Source organism: Oncorhynchus mykiss, chromosome 2 (genome assembly GCF_057628025.1).
Source record: "Oncorhynchus mykiss isolate SJ-2025 chromosome 2, ASM5762802v1, whole genome shotgun sequence".
In the NCBI taxonomy this organism is placed as follows: Eukaryota; Metazoa; Chordata; class Actinopteri; order Salmoniformes; family Salmonidae; genus Oncorhynchus; species Oncorhynchus mykiss.
The window spans coordinates 90,897,652-90,915,635 of NC_143023.1; positions in this window are offsets into that span (position 1 = coordinate 90,897,652).

Consider the following 17,984-nt stretch of genomic DNA (forward strand, 5'->3'; position numbering starts at 1 on the left):
ATAATTGCAAAAGGGGTTTCTAATGATCAATTAGCCTTTTAAAATTATAAACCTCTGCCTCTGTACACCTATGTAGATATTTCATTTAAAAAATCAGCTGATTTCTACAATAGTCATTTATAACATTTCTGGTCAATTTGATGTTATTTTAATGGACAAAAAATGTGCTTTTCTTTCAAAACCAAGGACATTTCTTAGTGACACCAAACTTTTGAAAGGTAGTGTACCTATATGGGATCCCCCACATAATAAAGGTAGCACACCCTCCTCCTACCACCCTATCTCTACAGACTGCAACATAACCTTGTTCTACAAAATTTAGAGTAGGTTTAAGCCATGTCTTCCGGAGACAAATCACATCAGGTTTGGCTGGTAACTCCTCAAGAAACTGTTTGAACTATTGCCCATTAGTCATCAAACTTCTGGCATTCCATTGAAGGATTAACACGGCACAGCCTCCGACCGCAAGGCAATACAAGCTTCCTGCCATACAGGACCTCTATACCAGGCGGTGTCAGAGGAAAGGCCCTAAAGGTCCAAAAGGCACTAAAAATGGTCAAAGACTCCAGCCACCCTAGTCATAGACTGTTCTCTCTGCAACCGCACTGCAAGTGGTACAGGAGTGCCAAGTCTAGGTCCAAGAGGATTCTAAACAGCCTCAACCCCCAAGCCATAAGACTGCTGAACATCTAATCAAATGGCTACTCAGACTATTTGCATTGCCCCCCCCTCTTTTACACTGTTGGTACTTTCTGTTATTGTCTATGCATAGTCACATTAATAACTCAACCTACATGTACGTATTACCTCAATTACCTACACTAACTGGTGCCCCCACACATTGACTCTGTCTCGCTATTGTTATTTTATTGCTGCTCTTTAATTATTTGTTTAGTTTATTTTGTATTTTTGGGGGGTATTTTTCTTTAAACTCCATTGTTGGTTAGGGGCTTGTAAGTAAGCATTTCACTGTAAGGTTTACACCTGTTGTATTTGGCGCATGTGACAAATACAATTTGATTTGATTATTATGAAAATGAACCAGTACATGATTCCTGGCTGGACTGATTCTCAATCTTATTGAGGTCATTTTGTCAGTCCTGTGATCCCAAAATAACTCATTGCCTCCCCCACTATGATCTGTATCTTAGTCTTTGATTGTAATTGTTCTATGCAATTGCAACAGTCCCAAATGTAACAAACCTTCCTCATGTCTACTACCATTATTGTGTTCTCCCCCATTCTTCTCTGTACATCACGTCCAACCTGCATCCTGACCTGCCCTGGAATGCCTGCTCTTCTAGGTGCCCAGATTGTTTCCGCGTGTTCTACCCTCACTACTTCTGCATGCAAGATTTTTCACTCACTCCTCACCTACTGCACTTCCACCTGTCTTTTCATCACTGAACAACCCCCATAGTTACTACACTTTAACTGGACCCCATATCCACATTCCCCATATGCATGTTCTCCCCCACACTTCGCACATCTCCTTTTGCCTTTACATTCCCAAACCTTTGACAGTTATAGCAACACAATGGTTTCGGAACATATGCTGGCACATGGTAACTCATATACCCAATCCTAACTTTTTCTGGCTGTACCAGATCCTCAAGTTTAGTAGCACTGACAGGCTATCCACCTACTTCCACTCTCATGTCATCTGGAGGCGTTTTGCCTCAATAAGAGAGCCTCCTTCAAGTGGTCCTTTATGTCTTTCATGTTAACAATTTCTGTAACTCCTGAAAAAACTCCCTTCACCCACTGCCGTCCAGTTTGATCCTGCATACCACACGTTTACATACAGTACCAGTCAAAAGTTTGATCCTGCATACCACACGTTTACATACAGTACCAGTCAAAAGTTTGATCCTGCATACCACACATTTACATACAGTACCAGTCAAAAGTTTGATCGTGCATACCACATGTTTACATACAGTACCAGTCAAAAGTTTGATCGTGCATACCACATGTTTACATACAGTACCAGTCAAAAGTTTGATCGTGCATACCACATGTTTACATACAGTACCAGTCAAAAGTTTGATCCTGCATACCACACGTTTACATACAGTACCAGTCAAAAGTTTGATCGTGCATACCACACGTTTACATACAGTACCAGTCAAAAGTTTGGACACACCAACTCTTTCAAGGGTTTTTCTTTATTTTTACTATTTTCTATGTTGTAGAATAATAGTGAAGACATCACAACTATGAAATAACACATAGGGAATCATGTAGCAACCAAAAAAGTGTTAAACATATCAAAATATGTTTTATATTTTGATTCTTCAAAGTATCCATCCTTGGCCTTGATGACAACTGTACACACTCTTGGCATTCTCTGAACCAGCTTCACCTGGAATGCTTTTCCAACAGTCTTGAATAAGTTGCCACATATGCTGAGAGCTTGCTGTCTGCTTTTTCTTCACTCTGCGGTCCAACTCATCCCAAACCATCTCAGTTGGGTTTAGGTCGGGTGATTGTGAAGGCCAGGTCATCTGATGCAGTACTCCAACTCTCTCCTTTTTGGTCAAATAGCTCTTACACAGCCTGGAGGTGTGTTGGGTCCTTGTCCTGTTGATAGTCCCACTAAGCCCAAACCAGATGGGATGGCGTATCGCTGCAGAATGCTGTGGTAGCAATGCTGGTTAATAAGTGTGCCTTGAATTCTAAACAAATCACAGACAGTGTCACCAGCAAAGCACCCCCACACCATCACACCTCTTCCTCCATGCTTCACGGTGGGAACCACACATGCAGAGATCATCTGTTCACCTACTCTGCGTCTCACAATGACACAGCGGATGGAACCAAAAATCTCAATTTTGGACTCATCAGACCGAAGGACAGATATAATGTCCATTGCTCGTGTTTCTTGGCCCAAGCAAGTATCTTCTTCTTATTGGTGTCCTTTAGTAATTGATTCTTTGCAGCAATTTGACTATGAAGGCCTATTCACGCAGTCTCCTCTGAACAGTTAATGTTGAGATGTGTCTCTTACTTGAACTCTGTGAAGCATTTAATTGGACTGCAACTTCTGAGGCTGGTAACTCTAATGAACTTATCCTCTGCAGCAGAGGTCATTCTGGATCGTCCTTTCCTGTGGCGGAAACTCTCCCCTCTACATTTCATGGGAATTCTCCCCCAGAAACCGCTTGTGCATTCATTAACTGACTCACATTTTGATCACCTGATTAGGGTGCATGTCATCTCTACATAGTCCATGCATTCATGATCCCTGGCATACAAATGCAAGTTTCAAGTTTTATTAGTTGTATGTGCAGGATACGCAAGGTATACATTGTCCAACAAAATGCTTTCTTGCAGGTTCCTTCTCGACAATGCAACAACAATAAGAAATAATACAAGATAAGAATACCATCATAAAGTAAATGGCTCAGTAGAAACATATGAAGTACAGTATGTTTGAGAAATGCCCTCTGAAACAAACGTTAAAGGAAGAGTTCCTCCTCACGGTCATTGGGATGACATGTGCGTCAGGCTTTGTTGCCCAACCCAGCCTCTTGGGATGGGCAACACAAAAACTCTTTGTCTTTGTGTCTTTGAGGAGTGTTCAGTGTTTACTCTTTGCATCCAGGTGCCTATCGTCACTCGTGCTTTTTAACATGCCAGCTATACTGTGGGCTTTCTGTGTGCTAGGTTTGGGCTTAGGTTGCTTAGGTTAAGACAGGTGATATCGGGACCTTCAATGTAAATAGACTCTAATGCACCACTTCCTTGTATACATATAGGGCCTAGGCAACCCTACTGTGTGTGTGTGTAGTATTTTGACAACCCTTCTCCCTCTGAGCTTTGACTTGTACTGTTTTTCTGTCACTTTTCATATTGATTTTGTTTGAGAGCAGTGGCGTAAAGTACTTAAGTAAAAGTACTTAAGTAGTTTTTTTAGGGTATCTGTACTTTACTATTTACATTTGACAATTTTTACCCCACTACATTCCTAAAAAAAAAACATTTACTTTTTACTGCATACATTTTCCCTGACACCAAAAAGTACTCTTTAAAGAATAGAAGTATGGTCCAATTCCCGCACCTACCAGCAAACATGATGTCTGACGGACTCACTAAACACAAATACTGTTTGCAAATTATATCTGAGTGTTGGTGTACCCCTGTCTGTGTGTATATAAATTAAAAAAACAAGGAAATGCCTTCTGTTTTTCTTATTTTAATGAATAGCATTTACTTTTACTTAAGTATGAGAATTGAGTACTGTATTTAAGTACATTTTAAACCAGATACTTGTAGACTTTTTCTCAAGTAGTATTTTACTGGGTGACTTTTACTTGAGTCATATTCTATGAAGGTATCTTTACTTTTACTTGAATATGTCAGTCGAGTACTTTTTCCACCACTGCTTGAGAGATATGGTGTAGCTTTAGCTTCAACAAATACACATATAGGCATTCCTACCCTGGAGTCATATAGGCAATCCTACCCTGGAGTCATATAGGCAATCCTACCCTGGAGTCATATAGGCAATCCTACCCTGGAGTCATATAGGCAATCCTACCCTGGAGTCATATAGGCAATCCTACCCTGGAGTCATATAGGCAATCCTACCCTGGAGTCATATAGGCAATCCTACCCTGGAGTCATATAGGCAATCCTATTCTGGAGTCATATAGGCAATCCTACCCTGGAGTCATATAGGCAATCCTACCCTGGAGTCATATAGGCAATCCTACCCTGGAGTCATATAGGCAATCCTACCCTGGAGTCATATAGGCAATCCTACCCTGGAGTCATATAGGCAATCCTACCCTGGAGTCATATAGGCAATCCTATTCTGGAGTCATATAGGCAATCCTACCCTGGAGTCATATAGGCAATCCTACCCTGGAGTCATATAGGCAATCCTACCCTGGAGTCATATAGGCAATCCTATTCTGGAGTCATATAGGCAATCCTACCCTGGAGTCATATAGGCAATCCTATTCTGGAGTCATATAGGCAATCCTACCCTGGAGTCATATAGGCAATCCTACCCTGGAGTCATATAGGCAATCCTACCCTGGAGTCATATAGGCAATCCTACCCTGGAGTCATATAGGCAAATCTACCCTGGAGTCATATACGCAATCCTATTCTGGAGTCATATAGGCAATCCTACCCTGGAGTCACATAGGCAATCCTACCCTGGAGTCATATAGGCAATCCTACCCTGGAGTCATATAGGCAATCCTACCCTGGAGTCATATAGGCAATCCTACCCTGGAGTCATATAGGCAATGCTACCCTGGAGTCATATAGGCAATTCTACCCTGGAGTCATATAGGCATTCCTACCCTGGAGTCATATAGGCAATCCTACCCTGGAGTCATATAGGCAATTCTACCCTGGAGTCATATAGGCAATTCTACCCTGGAGTCATATAGGCAATTCTACTCTGTAGTCATTTTTTCTTTATTTAACTAGGCATGTCAGTTAAGAACAAATTCTTATTTTCAATGATGGCCTAGGAACAGTGGGTTAACTGCCTTGTTCAGGGGCAGAACGACAGATTTTTACCTTTACCTTGTCAGCTCGGGGATTCGATCTTGCAACCTTTCTGTTACTCGTCCAACACTCTAACCACTAGGCTACGCTGCCGCCTCCTACTCTGCAGTCATATAGGCAATCCTACTCTGTAGTCATATAGGCAATCCTACGCTGGAGTCATAGGCAATCCTACTCTGTAGTCATATAGGCAATCCTACGCTGGAGTCATAGGCAATCCTACTCTGGAGTCACCTTACAGTGAAATGCTTACTTACAGGCTCTAACCAATGATGCAAAGAAAAAAAAAAGAAAAACAATGTGTGTGTGTGTGTGTGTGTAGGTACTGTAAGTAAAAGAAATAAAACAACAGTAAAAAGATATTTGAAAAAAAGAGTAGCAAGGCTATATACAGACACCTGTTAGTCAGGCTTATTGAGGTAGTATGTACATGTAGGTATTGTTAAAGTGACTATGCATATAAGATAAACAGGGAGTAGCAGCAGTGTAAAAGAGGGGTTGGGGGAGGCACACAATGCAAATAGCCCGGTTCTTATGGCTTGGGGGTAAAACTGTTGAGAAGCCTTTTTGTCCTAGACTTGGCACTCCTACTATGGAGTCATATAGACTACTACTCTGGACAAGGCTTGACAAGGCTGCCACTGAAAACTCTAGGCATTTCCTTGTGTCTTACCATCACCGGCATTTAGACTTTCTTCGTTTGAGGGACATGGTGTGGCATGCCATTTACCATCCCTACCTGGATTCAATACCAAGATCCCTCCAGCACCCCACAGTTATTATGTAACATAGAAGAATGTATTTCACATTTCATGATAAAACTGTTGCCCTAATGTAACCTGTTACTTTTCCCCTGTGGGGAAATCAGATTATTCTTAAGCAGTTAAGCAGTCGGCCCACTGCCATCAACATTAACAGGGAGGGCATGAAGTCTGGTTATACAAGTTTCCTTAAGCATAGCCAACTGTGTACATCTCTATGCTGTGGTATCAGTTGTTATGTTTCTTTCTGTAATCTAACCTTCTTGTTATTGGTCTCTCTGATAGATTTGTACTAGTAACCCGGATTTTGAAAGTGAGCAAGCAGTTTGCAGAATTTATCAATAAAGAGTTTGCAGCGCTTAACTACACTGTGCTGTCGGAGCTCCCTGGTTCAATATACTTTCACTGTATTTGAGCCTTTATTAATGATATTTTGTACCCATTTCATCTCAGCGACAGACTAATGACAATGAGTTAGTCGTTCAATTGAAGTCAAGTGAAGCCACAGTATTGTTATGCCTGTTGATGTCATGTTCGTTTTTGTAAAAAGAAAAAACAAACTTGATTTGTCTGCACGATATCTAAGGAAGTCTCAAGGTTTTGCTCGCATAGGTAGAGAGTATCTCATAAGCTGTAGACCACACCATCTATATTCTTTGTAGCTGTCCATTTACCACCACAAACCGAGACTGACACACTCAATGAGCTGTATACGGACATACGCAAACAGGAAAACCCTCATCTAGGTGGCGCTCCTAGTGGTCGGGGATTTTAATGCAGGGGAACTTAAATCAGTTTTACCTCATTTCTACCAGCATGTTAAATGTGCAACCAGAAGGAAAGAAACTCTAGACCACCTTTACTCCACACAGAGACACCTACAAAGCACTCCCTCGCCCTCCATTTGGCAAATCTGACCATAATTCTATCCTCCTGATTCCTGCTTACAAGCAAAAACTAAAGCAGGAAGCACCAGTGACTCAGCCAATAAAAAGTGGTCAGATGAAGCAGATGCTGAGCTACAAGACTGTTTTGCTATCACAGACTGGACTGTGTTCCGGGATTCTTCCAATGGCATTGAGGAGTACACAACATCAGTCACTGGCTTCATCAATAAGTGCATCGATGACTTCGCCCCCGCAGTGACTGTACGTACATACCCCAACCAGAAGCCATGGATCACAGGAAACATCCACAATGAGCTAAAGTGTAGAGCTGATGCTTTCAAGGAGAGGAACTCTAACTCGGAAGCTTATAAGAAATCCCGCTATGCCCTCTGACGAACCATCAAACAGGCAAAGCATCAATACAGGACTAAGATCGAATTGTACTACATGCTCATCGGATGTGGCATGGCTTGCAAACTATTACAGACTACAAAGGGAAGCACAGCCGGGAGCCACTATTGTTATTTTACTGCTGCACTTACATTTTTTGTTACTTATATTTCTTAACTGCATTGTTGATTAAGGGCTTGGAAGTAAGCATTTCACTGTAAGATTGTTGTATTCGGCACGTGACAAACATTTGATTTGAGTGGTGAACACTTTAGCTCCTTGTCCAGCTTTACTACCCCATTCTTGCCAATAAACAGAGGACAACTTCAGGTCTTAAAGATTACATTACTGCACGAGGCTGTGCCGGAAGACCTCAAAAGCTGCAGCATCAAGAACAACTATTGAAGTAGCTATAGCCTATTACCAGCAAGAAAGGACACAACACCCTCCCCCCCCCAACCACAATCTATCCTTGTCCCATCTAATCCTGATGTGCACTCGTGTTTCGAGGCTGAGCAACAATTAACCAAAGGCTGACTCCAAATGTGTTTGATTGTTTATGTTGACCAGATAGCGATGGTCTGCTGGGCTGACCGAACATGACAGCTGTTACGTATGCCTCTAGGAAGAGGGAACGCAACACCCTGCTACAACTCAACTCCCCATGGAGTGAAAGAGGTATGGGACTGTAGGTGCGAGTAAGGATGACAAAAGGCAGAGAATTGACCATTTACTAGGAATTGATTCCATTACATGGTAACATTGGGGAAAAGAGGCTGAACAGAACCTAAGCAAAGAAAGTAAATATCAAAGCCCCCTCTCCTACCTTACCTGCCTACCCACTACTTACCAAACTAGCACCACCTGGTGCACTAACCAAAATACAGGGGATGGTCCACCCAGGTCTTACCTAGTGTACATAGAGTATGTACTACGGGTATATGTATGCCCGCAGGCCTCTTGCCTAAGCTCTCCCAAGGTGCCTTCCCTTCCCCCCTGGGAACAAAAACAGAATAACGTATAATCAAATCACTGCGTCCTATTGACATACAACCAATCAGCTCAATCAACACAGGACACACTAATCAGCTCAAGCCTAACAACACCCAACACATGATATTACCCTCTTCTCTCAGCAATCTTCTCCTCTGAGCAACAGAACACTGGCTTTTATAGCTGGAGAAGGAGTCTAATGGGATACAGCTGTATCCTGACGAGGGGGCGGGGTCAGCTCCAATTAGCCATGGAGTCGACCAATCAGCTGCTTGGGGGATTCCAGGAAGCCATTTCCTGAAATACATACAAATACACAAACCACAACACAGAAACTGGGGAACGTAACAACAGCACAGAGTCAATAAGAGCAATTAAGAAAGCAAGAGGTGAGATAAGCGGTAAGACGTTGGAGAAGACAAGGCTGCATCACCGCCTTATATGGCAAATGCACCGCCCCCAACCGCAAAGCCCTACAGAGTGTGGTGCGGATGGCCCAGTACACTGAGTCCGAGCTCCCTGCCACCCAGGACCTTTATATCTGGCGATGTTAGAGGAAGGCCCGAAAAATTGCCGAAGACTTCAACCACTCAAGCCATAGACTGTTCTCTCTGCTATTGTCTGACACATGGCACCGGTGCATCGGCTCTCATACCAACAGGCCAATAAGACAGATAAATAGCCATACGACTGCTAAATAGTTGGGGACATGTACTGGGGGGGTGCTAGTTCAACTCAAGGTGTCATAAATAAAATGTACCACCCTCCCCTCATAGAATTAACTCAAAATAAAGCTTAACAACTTTTGTCAATTCAATTACATGGTTTGTGTTTTCAACAACACAGTAAATAGGAAAATACATATGCAGACCTGATTAAAGGTTATCGACAAAAATAAATTACATCCCTCCCTAACTTGTAAGCTTACCCAGTATCGAAGGTTTGGCCACTGCACAGTTTGGATAGATTGATTGATCTGATTTGTCAGTAAAAAAAAAAGACATACATTGCATTTAGAAAGAATTCAGACCTCTTCCCTTTTTCCACATTTTGTTGCGTTACAGACTTATTCTAAAATTAACAAAATTAAAAGTTTTCCTCATCAATCTACACATAATTGTCATGCTCTGACCATAGAGAGCCCTTGGTTCTTTATGGTATAGTAGGTCAGGTCATGACTAGGGGGTGTTCAAGTTCAATATTTCAATGTTAGTGTTTTGTATGGTTCCCAATTAGAGGCAGCTTGTATTCGCTGCCTCTAATTGGGGGATCATATTTAGGTAGCCATTTTTCCCACCTGTGTTTGTGGGATATTCTTTGTGCTTGTAGCACCACTGAGGTTATGTTTCGTTGCTTGGTTATTGTTTTTTTGAGAAGTTTCACTGCAAATAAAGATGTGGAACTCGACACACGCTGCTCCTTGGTTCCGTCCTTATTACGAATGTGACACATAATGACAAAGTGAAAACAGGTTTTTAGGAATGTTTGCAAATTTATAACATTTGAATACAGAAATACCTTATTTACATAAGTATTCAGACCCTTTATTATGAGCCTCGAAATTTAGCTCCGTTGCATCCTGTTTCCATTGATCATCCTTGAGACATTTCTACAACTTGACTAGAGTCCACCTGTGATAAATTTAATTGATTGGACATGATTTGGAAAGGCACACCTGTTTATATAAGGTCCCACATTTAACAGTGCATGTCAGAGCAAAAACCAAGCCATGAGGTCGAACAAATTGTTTGTAGAGCTCAAAGACAGTGTTGTGTCAAGGCACATAGATACAGACACATTACATAGATACATATACAATTACATAGATATAGACACATTACATAGATACAGACACATTACATAGATATAGACACATTACATAGATACATATACAATTACATAGATACATTACATAGATATAGAAACATTACATAGATATAGACACATTACATAGATATAGACACATTACAAAGATACATATACAATTACATAGATACAGACACATTAAATACATACAAACACATTACATAGATACAGACACATTACAAGATACCGGAGAGGGGGGGTAGCGATGACAATGCTGCAGCGCAGATGTGCTGATGTGCATTACATAGATATAGACACATTACAGAGATACAGACACAATACATAGATACATATACAATTACATAGATATAGACACATTACATAGATATAGACACATTACAGAGATACATATACTCTGCTCCATATGCTCTCTATATCCTGCAATAGACCACCATCTGCCCCCAGCTGTGCTCTGGACACCATATGTGAACTGATTGCCGCCCATCTATCTTCAGAGCTCGTGTTGCTAGGCGACCTAAACTGGAACATGCTTAACACCCCAGCCATCCTACAATATAAGCTTGATAACCTCATTCAAATTATCAATGAACCTACCCGGTATCACCCCAATGCCGTAAATACGGGCACCCTCATAGATATCATCCTAACCAACTTGCCCTCTAAATACACCTCTGCTGTTTTCAACTAAGATCTCAGCGATCACTGCCTCATTGCCTGCATCCGTAATGGGTCAGCGGTCAAATGACCTCCACTCATCACTGTCAAACGCTCCCTGAAACACTTCAGCGAGCAGGCCTTTCTAATCGACCTGGCCGGGGTATCCTGGAAGGATATTGATCTCATCCCGTCAGTAGAGGATGCCTAGTTTTTTTTTTTTTAAATGCCTTCCTCACCATCTTAAATAAGCATGCCCCATTCAAGAAATTTAGAACCAGGAACAGATACAGTATAGCCCTTGGTTCTCTCCAGACCTGACTGTCCTTAGCCAACACAAAAACATCCTATGGCGTTCTGCATTAGCATCGGACAGCCCCCGTGATATGCAACTTTTCAGGGAAGCTAGAAACCAATGTACACAGGCAGTTAGAAAAGCCAAGGCTAGCTTTATCAAGCAGAAATTTGCTTCCTGCAACACAAACTCAAAAAAGCTCTGGGACACTGTAAAGTCCATGGAGAATAAGAACACCTCCTCCCAGCTGCCCACTGCACTGAAGATAGGAAACACCTTCACCACCGATAAATCCACAATAATTGAGAATTTTAATAAGTATTTTTCTACGGTATGCTTTTCACCTGCTTACCCCTACCCCGGTCAACAGCACTGCACCCCTCACAGTAACTCGCCCAAGCCTTCCCTATTTCTCCTTCTCCCAAATCCAGTCAGCTGATGTTCTGAAAGAGCTGCAAAATCTGGACCCCTACAAATCAGCCTGGGCAAGACAATCTGGACCCTTTCTTTCTAAAAAATGATCTGCCGAAATTGTTGCCACGCCTGTTCAACCTCTCCTTTGTGTCGTCTGAGATTTCCAAAGATTGGAAAGCAGCTGTGGTCATCCCCCTCTTCAAAGGGGGTGGACACTCTTGACACAAACTGCTACAGACCTATATCTATCCTACTCTGCCTTTCTAAGGTCTTCAAAAGCCGAGTCAACAAACAGATTACTGACCATTTCGAATCCCACCATACCTTCTCCGCTATGCAATCTGGTTTCAGAGCTGGTCATGGGTGCACCTCAGCAATGCTCAAGGTCCTAAACGATATCTTAACCGCCATTGACAAGAAACAATACTGTGCAGCCGTATTCATTGACCTGGCCAAGGCTTTCGACTCTGTCAATCACCACATCCTCATCGGCAGACTCGACAGCCTTGGTTTCTCAAATGATTGCCTTGCCTGGTTCACCAAATACTTCTCTGATAGAGTTCAGTGTGTCAAATCGGAGGGTCTGTTGTCCGGGCCTCTGGCAGTCTCTATGGGAGTGCCACAGGGTTCAATTCTCGGACCGACTCTCTTCTCTGTATACATCAATGATGTCGCTCTTGCTGCTGGTGAGTCTCTGATCCTCCTCTACGCAGACGACACAATTCTGTATACTTCTGGCCCTTCTATGGACACTGTGTTAACAACTCTCCAGGCGAGCTTCAATGCCATACAACTCTCCTTCCGTGGCCCCCAATTGCTCTTAAATACAAGTAAAACTAAATGCATGCTCTTCAACCGATCGCTGCCTGCACCTGCCCGCCTGTCCAACATCACTACTCTGGACGGCTCTGACTTAGAATATGTGGACAACTACAAATACCTAGGTGTCTGGTTAGACTGTAAACTCTCCTTCCAGACTCACATCAAACATTTCCAATCCAAAGTTAAATCTAGAATTGGCTTCCTATTTTACAACAAAGCATCCTTCACTCATGTTGCCAAACATACCCTTGGAAAGCTGACCATCCTACCGATCCTCGACTTCGGCGATGTCATTTGCAAAATCGCCTCCAACACCCTACTCAATAAATTGGATGCAGTCTATCACAGTGCCATCGGTTTTGTAACCAAAGCCACATATACTACCCACCATTGCGACCTGTACTCTCTCGTTGGCTGGCCCTTGCTTCATACTCGTCGCCAAACCCACTGGCTCCAGGTCATCTACAAGACCCTGCTAGGTAAAGTCCCCCCTTATCTCAGATCGCTGGTCACCATAGCAGCACCCACCTGTAGCAGACGCTCCAGCAGGTATATCTCTCTGGTCACCCCCAAAACCAATTCTTCCTTTCCTTCCAGTTCTCTGCTGCCAATGACTGGAACAAACTACAAAAATCTCTGAAACTGGAAACACTTATCTCCCTCACTAGCTTTAAGCACCAGCTGTCAGAGCAGCTCACAGATTACTGCACCTGTACATAGCCCATCTATAATTTAGCCCGAACAACTACCTCTTTCCCTACTGCATTTCTTTATTTATTTATTTTGCTCCTTTGCACCCCATTATTTCTATCTCTACTTTGCACATTCTTCCACTGCAAATCAACCATTCCCTTGTTTACTTGCTATATTGTATTTACTTCGCCACCATGGCCTTTTTTTGCCTTTACCTCCCTTATCCCTCACATTGTATATAGACTTATTTTTCTACTGTATTATTGACGGTATGTTTATTTTACTCCATGAGTAACTCTGTGTTGTTGTATGTGTCTAAATGCTCTGCTTTATCTTGGCCAGGTCGCAATTGTAAACGAGACATTTTTCTCATTTTGCCTACCTGGTTAAATAAAGGTGAAATAAATAAAAATACAATTACATAGATACAGACACATTACAGAGATACAGACACATTACAGAGATACAGACACATTACAGAGATACACATTACATAGATACACATACAATTACATAGATACAGACACATTACAGAGATAGACAAAACAATTCTCAACCTCCAGATGAGTATGAGTGGGAAGTTTAAGTACAATTCTTACAAGCTTGTTTGGCTGGAAGCCTATTCTTTAGATGTTTAGGGCTGCTGGTGATCCATGATGTGCATAATCAAAGTGACACTAGACTAGCGCACTTGCCAGAGTATTTATGGTGTCTATGCAGTGGGGCAAAAAAGTATTTAGTCAGCCACAAATTGTGCAAGTTCTCCCACTTAAAAAGATGAGAGAGGCCTGTAATTTTCATCATAGGTACTTCAACTATGACAGACAAAATGAGAAAAAAAAATCCAGAAAATCACATTTTAGGATTTTTTATGAATTTATTTGCAAATGATGGTGGAAAATAAGTATTTGGTCACCTACAAACAAGCAAGATTTCTGGCTCTCACAGACCTGTAACTTTCTCTTTAAGAGGCTCCTCTGTCCTCCACTTGTTACCTGTGTTAATGGCACCTGTTTGAACTTGTTATCAGTATAAAAGACACCTGTCCACAACCTCAAACAGTCACACTCCAAACTCCACTATGGCCAAGACCAAAGAGCTGTCAAAGGACACCAGAAACAAAATTGTAGACCTGCACCAGGCTGTGAAGACTGAATCTGCAATAGGTAAGCAGCTTGGTTTGAAGAAATCAACTGTGGGAGCAATTATTAGGAAATGGAAGACATACAAGACCACTGATAATCTCCCTCGATCTGGGGCTCCACGCAAGATCTCACCCCGTGGGGTCAAAATGATCACAAGAACGGTGAGCAAAAATCCCAGAACCACACGGGGGGACCTAGTGAATGACCTACAGAGAGCTGGGACCAAAGTAACAAAGCCTAACATCAGTAAGACACTACGCCGCCAGGGACTCAAATCCTGCAGTACCAGACGTGTCCCCCTGCTTAAGCCAGTACATGTCCAGGCCCATCTGAAGTTTGCTAGAGAGTATTTGGATGATCCAGAAGAAGATTGGGAGAATGTCATATGGTCAGATGAAACCAAAATATAACTTTTTGGTAAAAACTCAACTCGTCATGTTTGGAGGACAAAGAATGCTGAGTTGCATCCAAAGAACACCATACCTACAGTGAAACATGGGGGTGGAAACATCATGCTTTGGGGCTGTTTTTCTGAAAAGGGACCAGGACTACTGATCCATGTAAAGGAAAGAATGAATGGGGCCATGTATCGTGAGATTTTGAGTGAAAACCTCCTTCTATCAGCAAGGGCATTGAAGATGAAACGTGGCTGGGTCTTTCAGCATGACAATGATCCCTAACACCCCGGGCAACGAAGGAGTGGTAAGAAGCATTTCAAGGTCCTGGAGTGGCCTAGCCAGTCTCCAGATCTCAACCCCATAGAAAATCTTTGGAGGGAGTTGAAAGTCCGTGTTGCCCAGCAACAGCCCCAAAACATCACTGCTCTAGAGGAGATCTGCATGGAGCAATGGGCCAAAATACCAGCAACAGTGTGTGAAAACCTTGTGAAGACTTACAGAAAACGTTTGACCTCTGTCATTGCCAACAAAGGGTATATAACAAAGTATTGAGATAAACTTTTGTAGGTGACCAAATACTTATTTTCCACCATAATTTGCAAATAAATTCATTAAAAATCCTACAATGTGATTTTCTGGATTTTCTTCTTCTCATTTTGTCTGTAATAGTTGAAGTGTACCTATGATGAAAATGATAGGCCTCTCTCATCTTTTTAAGTGGGAGAACTTGCACAATTGGTGGCTGACTAAATACTTTTTTGCCCCACTATAGCTAGGTTTCCATCCAATTGCCAACAGATTTTCATGGGAATATTCTAAAATCTTCATAAAACAATATACAATTTCAGAGTTTGCTTTACGAAAATGTGTCGACGGACAACATGACCGGGAACATTTTAATTTACCGGACATTTCAGACATTTTATGGATATCTTTATGCATTCAGATCCAACCTGGCGCAGCCAGCGCTATCAAGAAACGAGGGATATTGGACAAATTAGCCACATTTACGTGTCATTAAAAACAGGGTTAGGCTACTTTCCTGAAACAGTAATTGTCCACCTCACGGTTCAGCTGTAAGAGATTTGAGAAATAAATATTTCAGGGCATTGACCTATGGGCTCAGGTGTTGACTGTATCTTACATTTTACATTCTGTAAAAGCTTTCCCTTGAACTGCAAAAACACTTTTTTTCACTTAGTGCAAACAGGTTGATATGGGGGACAGATTAGATTTAGTTGTCAACTCTGCATTATATACAGTACCAGTCAAACGTTTGGACAAACCTACTCATTCAAGGGTTTTTCCTTATTTTACTATTTTCTACATTGTAGAATAATAGTGAAGACATTAAAACTATTAAATAACACATACAGAATGATGTAGCAACCAAATATGTTATATTTGAGATTCTTCAAACCAGTCACCCTTTGCCTTGATGACTGCTTTGCACACTCTTGGCTTAGTCTCAACCAGCTTCATGAGGAATGCTTTTCCAACAGTCTTGAAGGGGTTCCCACATTTGCTGAGAACTTGTTGGTTGCTTTTCCTTCACTCTGCGGTCCAACTCATCCAAAACCATCTCAATTGGGTTGGGTCGGATGATTGTGGAGGCCAGGTCATCTGATGCAGCACTCCAACACTCTCCTTCTTTGTCAAATAGCCCTTACACAGCCTGGAGGTGTGTTGGGTCATTGTCCTGTTGAAAACAAATGATAGTCCCACTAAGCGCAAATCAGATGGGATGGCGTATCGCTGCAGAATGCTGTGGTAGCCATGATGGTTAATAAGTGTGCCTTGAATTCTAAACAAATCACTGACAGTGTCACCAGCACCCCACACCATCACACCATCACACCTCCTCATCCATGCTTTACGGTGGGAACCACACATACGGAGATAATCTGTTCACTTACTCTGCGTCTCACAAAGACACACCGCTTGGAACCAAAAATCTCAAATTTGAACTCATTAGAGTGTCTGGTTTGAAAAACAGACGCCTCACATGGCCTCAACTGGCAGCTTCATTAAATAGTACCCGCAATACACCCGTCTTAATGTCAACAGTGAAGAGGTGACTCCGGGATGCTGGCCTTCTAGGCTGAGTTGCAAAGAAAAAGCCAGACTGGACAGAAAAATAAAAGATTAAGATGGGCAGAAAAACACAGACACTGGAAAGAGGAACTCTGCCTAGAAGGCCAGCATTCCTGAGTCGCCTCTTCACTGTTGACGTTGAGACTGGTGTTTTGTGGGACCTATTTAATGAAGATGCCAGTTGAGGACTTGTGAAGCGTTTGTTTCTCAAACTAGACGCGCTAATGTACTTGTCCTCTTGCTCAGTTGTGCACCGGGGCCTCCAACTACTCTTTCTATTCTGGTTAGAACCCGTTTGCGCTGTTCTGTGAAGGGAGTAGTACACAGCATTGTACGAGATCTTCAGTTTCTTTGCAATTTCTCGCATGGAATAGCCTTCATTTCTCAGAACAAGAATAGACTGATGAGATTCAGAAGAATGTTTTTTGTTTCTGGCCATTTTGAGCCTGTAATCAAATCCACAAATGTTGATGTTCCAGATACTTGTCACGCCCTGACCATAGTTTACTTTGTATTTTCTATGTTTTGATTGGTCAGGGTGTGATCTGAGTGGGCATTCTATGTTTCATGTCTTGTTTGTCTATTTCTATGTTCAGCCTGATATGGTTCTCAGTCAGAGGCAGGTGTTCGTCATTGTCTCTGATTGGGAACCATATTTAGGTAGCCTGGGGTTCACTGTGTGTTTGTGGGTGATTGTTCCTGTCTATGTGTTTTTCACCAGATAGGCTGTTTTAGGTTTTCGTTACGTTCATCACGTTCTTTATTTTGTAGTGTTTGCATTGATTCGTGTTTTACGTTTGTTCATTAAAACATGGATCGCAATCTACACGCTGCATTTTGGTCCGACTCTCCTTCTCATAAAGAAAACCGTTACAGAATCACCCACCACCAACGGACCAAGCAGCGTGTCAACAGGCAGCAGCAGCAGCGTAAAGAGGAATGGACATGGGAGGACGTTTTGGATGGCAAGGGCTGTTACACTTGGGAGGAGATACTGGCTGGAAGAGATCGCCTCCCATGGGAACAGGTGGAGGCACTTAGGAGAGCAGAGGCAGCCGGAGAGAGGAGCCGGCGATATGAGG